This window comes from Adiantum capillus-veneris, chromosome 4, assembly GCF_014529385.1.
Source record: "Adiantum capillus-veneris isolate H3 chromosome 4, ASM1452938v2, whole genome shotgun sequence".
In the NCBI taxonomy this organism is placed as follows: domain Eukaryota; kingdom Viridiplantae; phylum Streptophyta; class Polypodiopsida; order Polypodiales; family Pteridaceae; genus Adiantum; species Adiantum capillus-veneris.
The window spans coordinates 93626612-93633725 of NC_140934.1; positions in this window are offsets into that span (position 1 = coordinate 93626612).

Below are 7114 nucleotides of genomic sequence, written 5' to 3' on the forward strand. Positions count from 1 at the left end.
ATCTCATGATTCGTTACAAGGGTGATGTGCAAAAAAACAAAATTGAACCTTCAAAATCTTGATACACTTCAAGTAGCAAATGTATAAGATCATGTATTACAGAAATATAGAAATTTTGTACAATGTCATCCACTCAGAGTATCTTTCTCCACGTGTGGTTCACATACACCATTGTCTCTCTCCACCTTCGTTGACCTTCACGAGCACCGGAGTTGTTGTATGCCATTGATCTTTTTAATTTTTTTTGTTGTAAATGTCTGATGGCTGTGCTGTTGCTGAAGAGGCCAAGAATTGTTTTGCCTGCATTCGATGAATGATTCTACGATAGAACCATTCAAATAGTTCTCTCAAACTGTTAGCCTTGATTCGAGAGCCACCATGCCGTGTGTGCCTAAATTATGCATTTCTGGCCATGTAATGAGACTTTTCCATCCCTTGGGTATTCCATATTGCCGGGTTCCCATACTTTTGTATAAAATATGGTAAATGATTGAAAATGATGTGCTGGATATGAAAACAGATTAGTTAGAATGTTTTACACTCACATAGTTACACATAAAAGAGAATCAAATACACAATAATACCATGTAGTGAGTAATCTGGGTGTCTGTCCATGCTGTCTTGAATGATTTCTTGAGAAGGTTGAGATTCTCCTTGAACTTGTTCATATCACCTTGTGACCAGTCTATTAAGTATGGAGCCTGATTTACCCTTGTAATTTTCTGTGGTAAAAGCGCACATTTGTAAGGCCCCCATTATGAGAAGAAGCCATCGTGCGTGAAGAAAAATCACTCATCCGAAACCAAAACTTTCACGGACAAGAATCAGGGGCAACTTTAGAGGCCTCGGGGACGGAGACCACCAAGACTTTTTCTTTCGCCGGAATATTATGGCCGGTAGTCAATGGCCGATGGCCGGTGGTCGGAAGTCAATGGCCGGTGGCCGAATTCAAAAGCGGACTTCTCTTCTCAAGGGCGGCCACACATGGGCAGATTGGAGGGTCCGATTTGGACTTATTCACACAAGGGCGGCTACACATGGCTGCCTCTCATAAGAGAGGGCAACCCTTTTGGCCTATAAAAGAAGGCCATTTCTACACACATTTCAGAGTGTGAAGTTGATGCAACAAGGTGAGTGTGAGGTAGTGAGAGTGAAGCAAGGCGGGAGCTCTATTAAGGGTTTAATCCCTTTGTAAACTACTTCTTCTTTTGAAGTGGTAAAGCCATTGAGTGGATGCTTTCCCGTGGATGTAGCCCACATTGGGTGAACCACGTATATCGTGTGTACTCTCTCTCTCTCTCTACTCTATACTCTCTTGTGTGTGAAATCTATCTCTCTCCATTAAGTAATCTGCTAAATTATATATTTAGCTACGTCTTATTTCCTAACAACTGGTATCAGAGCAAGGTTTGTTCGTAGCTCAATTATCTCAAGGAAAGGATTCCTTGAATTGAGTGGGAGTTATGGCGGAGGAAGGGAAGCTCAAGATTGAGAAGTTCAATGGCGAAAACTACCAACATTGGAAGATGCAGATTGAAGACTATCTCTACCAGAAGGATCTCTATTTGCCACTAGGCGGTCTTGCGAAGAAGCCCGCAACAATGGCAGATGAAGCATGGATTGTCCTTGATCGAAAGGCACTGGGAACAATCCGGTTAAGCTTAGCGTCAACGGTGGCCTTCAATGTTTCGGAGATGAAGACCACGGAGGACTTAATGAAGTCACTTGACGACTTCTACGAGAAACCATCGGCATCCAATAAGGTATTTCTTATGAAGCGCTTGTTCAATCTAAAGATGGCAGAGAACGGTTCAGTTGCAGAACACCTAAATGACTTTAACACAAACATAAGTCAACTTCGATCGGTGAAAATCAATTTCGATGACGAAGTGCGAGCTGTCCTTATACTATCATCTCTATCGGATAGTTGGGACAACCTTGTGATGGCTGTAAGTAATTCTATTTCTGGCACAAGTACTTTAAAGTTTGATGATGTTGTGGGTGTTCTCCTAAGCGAGGAAATACGAAGGAGAAGCACAGGAGAATCATCAAGTGCTGCACTGTTAGTGGAAACAAGAGGAAGGCCTAAGGAGAGGTTCAAAAACCAAAAGGGTCGTGATCGCTCAAGGCGGAGCAAGTCACGCACAAAGTCAGTTCTTGAATGTTGGAAATGCGGCAAGAAGGGCCACGTCAAGAAGGATTGCTGGTCCAAGAAGAAGAAGGAGATAGAGTATCAAGACAACAAGCCAACATCGGAGGCCAATGTAGCAGGTAAAGTAGAGCAAGATGCTCTAATTCTCTCATTAGACAATGTGTCTAATTCCTGGATAGTAGATTCCGGGGCTTCATTCCATGCGACACCACACAAGCAACATTTCCAAGACTACACCAAAGGTAATTTTGGGTATGTATACTTGGGAGATGATGAAGCTTGTGAGATTGCCATCAAAGGTACAGTTTCTATCAAAACTGCTAATGGAAATGAATGGAAGCTTAAAGATGTTAGGCATGTTCCTTATCTTCGCAAAAATTTGATCTCTACAGGACAATTGGAGGATGAAGGTCACAACATTGCATTCGGAAACAAACGGTGGAAGATCTCAAAGGGATCTTTGGTGGTTGCCAAGGGAGAAAAAGTTGGTACACTTTACTTGTGTACTGTTAGCACGCAACCTTCAGCTTGTGCAGAAACTACAGAAGTTGACAGTGCGGTGTGGCACTACCGACTTGGGCATATGAGTACCAAAGGAATGCAAATCCTTCAAACAAAGAAGCTTCTACCAGGTTTGAAAGAAGTGGACTTAGAGTTCTGTGAAGATTGTGTTTATGGTAAACAAAAGAAGGTAAAATTTCAAAAATCAAGAAATGAAAGAAAAAATAAAAAACTTGAGTTGGTTCATTCTGATGTTTGGGGTCCTGCAAGTACACCATCACTTGGTGGCTCATTGTACTATGTAACATTCATAGACGATGCGACTAGAAAAACATGGGTTTATGTCATGAAGAACAAATCCGATGAATTTTCCATATTTCAAAGGTGAAAAGCCTTTGTGGAGAATGAAACAGGTACCAAGGTTAAATGCCTCAGATCCGACAATGGAGGCGAATATTGCAGCCAAGATTTTGCAAGCTTTTGTGCTAGCAATGGCATTCGGAGGCAAAGGACAACCCCAAGGACACCTCAACAAAATGGTATTTCGGAAAGGATGAACAGGAAAATCATGGAGCGAGCACGAAGCATGCGGCTACATGCAGGCCTACCGCTTGAGCTTTGGGCGGAAGCTGTAAGTACGTCTATGTACTTAATCCATCGGTCACCCTCAACGACATTGGATGGGGGAGTTCCAGAAGAGGCATGGACAGGTAAACTGGTGAATTATGCATTTCTCAAAGTGTTTGGTTGTGAGGCTTTCATGCGCATAGATAGAAACCTAAGATCAAAGCTAGATGCAAAGTCCAAAAAGTGTTTCTTCATTGGCTATGGAGAAGGTGGCTTTGGGTATCGCCTATGGAATCCTGAAGATGGTAAAATCCTAAGGAGTAGGGATGTAATTTTTAACGAACAAAATATGTACAAAGATTACTTGGAAAGAAATCAAACAAAAGAAACAGATGATGAGTACATGGAGCTTGAGGATGGGGAAGACTCAAGGACTGCAAACGGTGACAATGTGCAACAACGTCAACCAAATGAGGAGCCTCAACCTATTCCCCGAAGATCTACAAGAGCAAGTAGACCTCCAGAAAGGTTTGTTCCTTCCTTCAACCATCTCTTGATCTCAGATTCTGGAGAGCCGGAATCATACGAAGAAGCTATGCAACATGAATCCAAAGAAGAATGGACAAAGAGCATGCAAGTGGAGATGGACTCACTACATCGCAACCAAACATGGGAATTGGTTGAGTTCCCTAAAGGTAAGCGGGCACTTCAAAACAAATGGGTGTACAAGGTGAAGGAAGAAGAAGGTGGGAAGAAAAGGTACAAGTCTAGGATTGTGGTAAAAGGGTTTTCTCAAAAGAAAGGTATTGACGTCAATGAAATATTTTCTCCTGTTGTAAAAATGAACTCAATTAGGCTTGTCTTAAGCCTTGTGGCTGCTCATGATCTAAATCTCGAGCAAATGGATGTAAATACGGCATTCCCTCACGGTGACTTAGAGGAGGAAATCTACATGCTTCAACCAAAGGGGTATGAAGTAAAAGGTAAGGAGAAAATGGTTTGCAGATTAAAGAAGAGCTTGTATGGTTTAAAGCAAGCATCTAGACAATGGTACTTGAAGTTTGATCGATGGATATTGGATCATGGATTCAGAAGATGCAACTCGGATCACAGTGTCTACACGAAGAATTTGGGAGATGGGAAATTCATCATCCTAATGTTGTATGTTGATGACATGCTGATTGCAAGTGCTAACATGCAGGACATCAAAGACCTAAAAGAGGAGCTGTCTAAATCTTTTTCAATGAATGATTTAGGTGCTGCAAAGAGGATACTTGGTATGAAAATATCAAGGGACAGGACGAAGAAGACAATAAAGCTATCTCAAGAAGATTACATCAAGAAGGTACTAGAAAGGTTTGCAATGCAAAATGCAAAACCAGTTTCTACACCTTTGGCTGGTCATTTTAAACTAACGAAGGATATGTGTCCAAAGACACAAGAGGAGATAGGCTATATGTCTAAAGTTCCATATGCTGCAGCGGTAGATTCTCTAATGTATGCTATGGTCTGGACAAGGCCAGACATTGCACATGCAGTGGGAGTTGTGAGTAGGTTCATGGACAACCCAGGTAAAGAGCATTGGCAAGCTGTGAAGTGGATACTTAGGTATCTAAAAGGGACAACAACAAATGCTTTGTATTTTGGAGGAACTGATATTTTTCTAGAAGGGTATGCTGATGCAGATATGGCAGGTGACAAAGATACTCGAAGGAGCACTACTGGCTATGTGTTCACGGTTGGAGGCACAGCAGTAAGCTGGGCTTCAAAGCTGCAGAAAGTGGTTTCACTTTCTACCACGGAAGCAGAGTATGTAGCAATGACGGAGGCAAGCAAAGAAATTTTGTGGCTTCACAGATTCTTAGAAGAGCTTGGATTCAAACAAGACAATTGTGTCTTGTACAGTGATAGCCAAAGCGCTATCCATCTTGCGAAGAACTCAGCCTTTCCTTCAAGGACAAAGCACATTGAGGTGAGACATCACTTCATACGCACTCTTTTGGAAGAGGGACAGCTAAAGCTAGGAAAGGTGCATACAAGTGAAAATCCTGCAGACATGTTTACAAAGGTGGTCAACAAGGAGAAGTTGAGTTTTTGCTCATCTTCAATCGGCATTCAAGGATAAGAAGCCATAATGGAAAGCAGTCACAGGTTTGGTTTGGAGATCAGTCTCCAAGTGGGAGATTGTTAAGTATGGAGCCTGATTTACCCTTGTGATTTTCTGTGGTAAAAGCGCACATTTATAAGGCTCCCATTATGAGGAGAAGCCATCGTGCGTGAAGGAAAATCACTCATCCGAAACCAAAATTCTCACGGACAAGAATCAGGGGCAACTTTAGAGGCCTCGGGGGCGGAGGCCCCCGAGACATTTTTTTTCGCCAGAATATTATGGCCGGTAGTCAATGGCCGATGGCCGGTGGTTGGAAGTCAATGGTCGGTGGCCGGTGGCCCAATTCAATGGCTGGTGGCCGAATTCAAAAGCGGACTTGTCTTCTCAAGGGCGGCCACACATGGGCGGATTGGAGGGTCCGATTTGGACTTATTCACACAAGGGCGGCTACACATGGCTGCCTCTCATAAGAGAGGGCAGCCCTTTTGGCCTATAAAAGAAGGCCATTTCTACACACATTTCAGAGTGTGAAGTTGATGCAACAAGGTGAGTGTGAGGTAGTGAGAGTGAAGCAAGGCGGGAGCTCTATTAAGGGTTTAATCCCTTTGTAAACTACTTCTTCTTTTGAAGTGCTAAAGCCATTGAGTGGCTGCTTTCCCATGGACGTAGCCCACATTGGGTGAACCACGTATATCGTGTGTACTCTCTCTCTCTCTCTCTACTCTATACTCTCTTGTGTGTGAAATCTATCTCTCCATTAAGTAATCAGCTAAATTATCTATTTAGCTACATCTTATTTCCTAACACAGTCATCTTTGTCGCACATCGAAAATAGCATGTCTATTGATCGCCAAACCTCACCCTTCGCGTTACGAGTAGTTGGTTCTTGATCTTTGACTGCAATATGTAGCTTTTTCCAGCTCTGATACTCTACCTTGCTAACATAAGATGTGTTATACATTTTTCCATGTTTTGTAAGCTTCGGATCTCGTATTCCTTGGGGTTTAGATAAAAATCTCCGTGCCTTCACCCCACCGATGGATGGTTTGCATGGGACATCCTTCCCAGCACTTGATCTCTTTTCATCCCGCTGGATTTTCACATTGCCACCATGAAGCCCCATATCCGACAGTACCAATTCTAAGCACTACAGGGCCACCTGTCGCTTTGCTGAGTTCTTGATTTTCCAAGAAAACCCGATATATAAGTAGACCAATTTCTCCACAATTCTACAAAGGGCATGCATTGTACAAATGTGGACATTCACAAGTGGTATTTTCAAAACCGGTTGGAAAGCATGGTTCTCAATGTGACGTGATGGAGCTTTTCTCCACCACTTTGGGTCCATGACCTTTGCAGTCTCCATGCACAACAAACACGGCGACTTTGCCATTGCACCCATTCCACAATTATACATGCACTTTAATGTTTTGAGGTCACCTACAAGATGCCACTGAACTTGAAAGTCTCCCCTTCCATCTAGACATAGTACCTCTCCCTGGTTAGTCTGTCACTCAATCACCTCCGGAACATTAGTTTGATGGAACACCCAATATAGAATCTCATGATCTTCTTTCTTTACCTGCAACACAAAATAAATGAGACTTAAGTAGATGTGAACATTTGAGCTCAGCTGAGAGTCTTGCTTAACTCAAAAGTATCAAGCCACCATATGTTAGATTTTGATTGATCACTAAAATACAAAGGATCATCATTGGGACACTTTGAGAGGGCTCTATTCATTAAAGTAATAGTAACACGCTCTAGATTCTTGTCTTTAACAA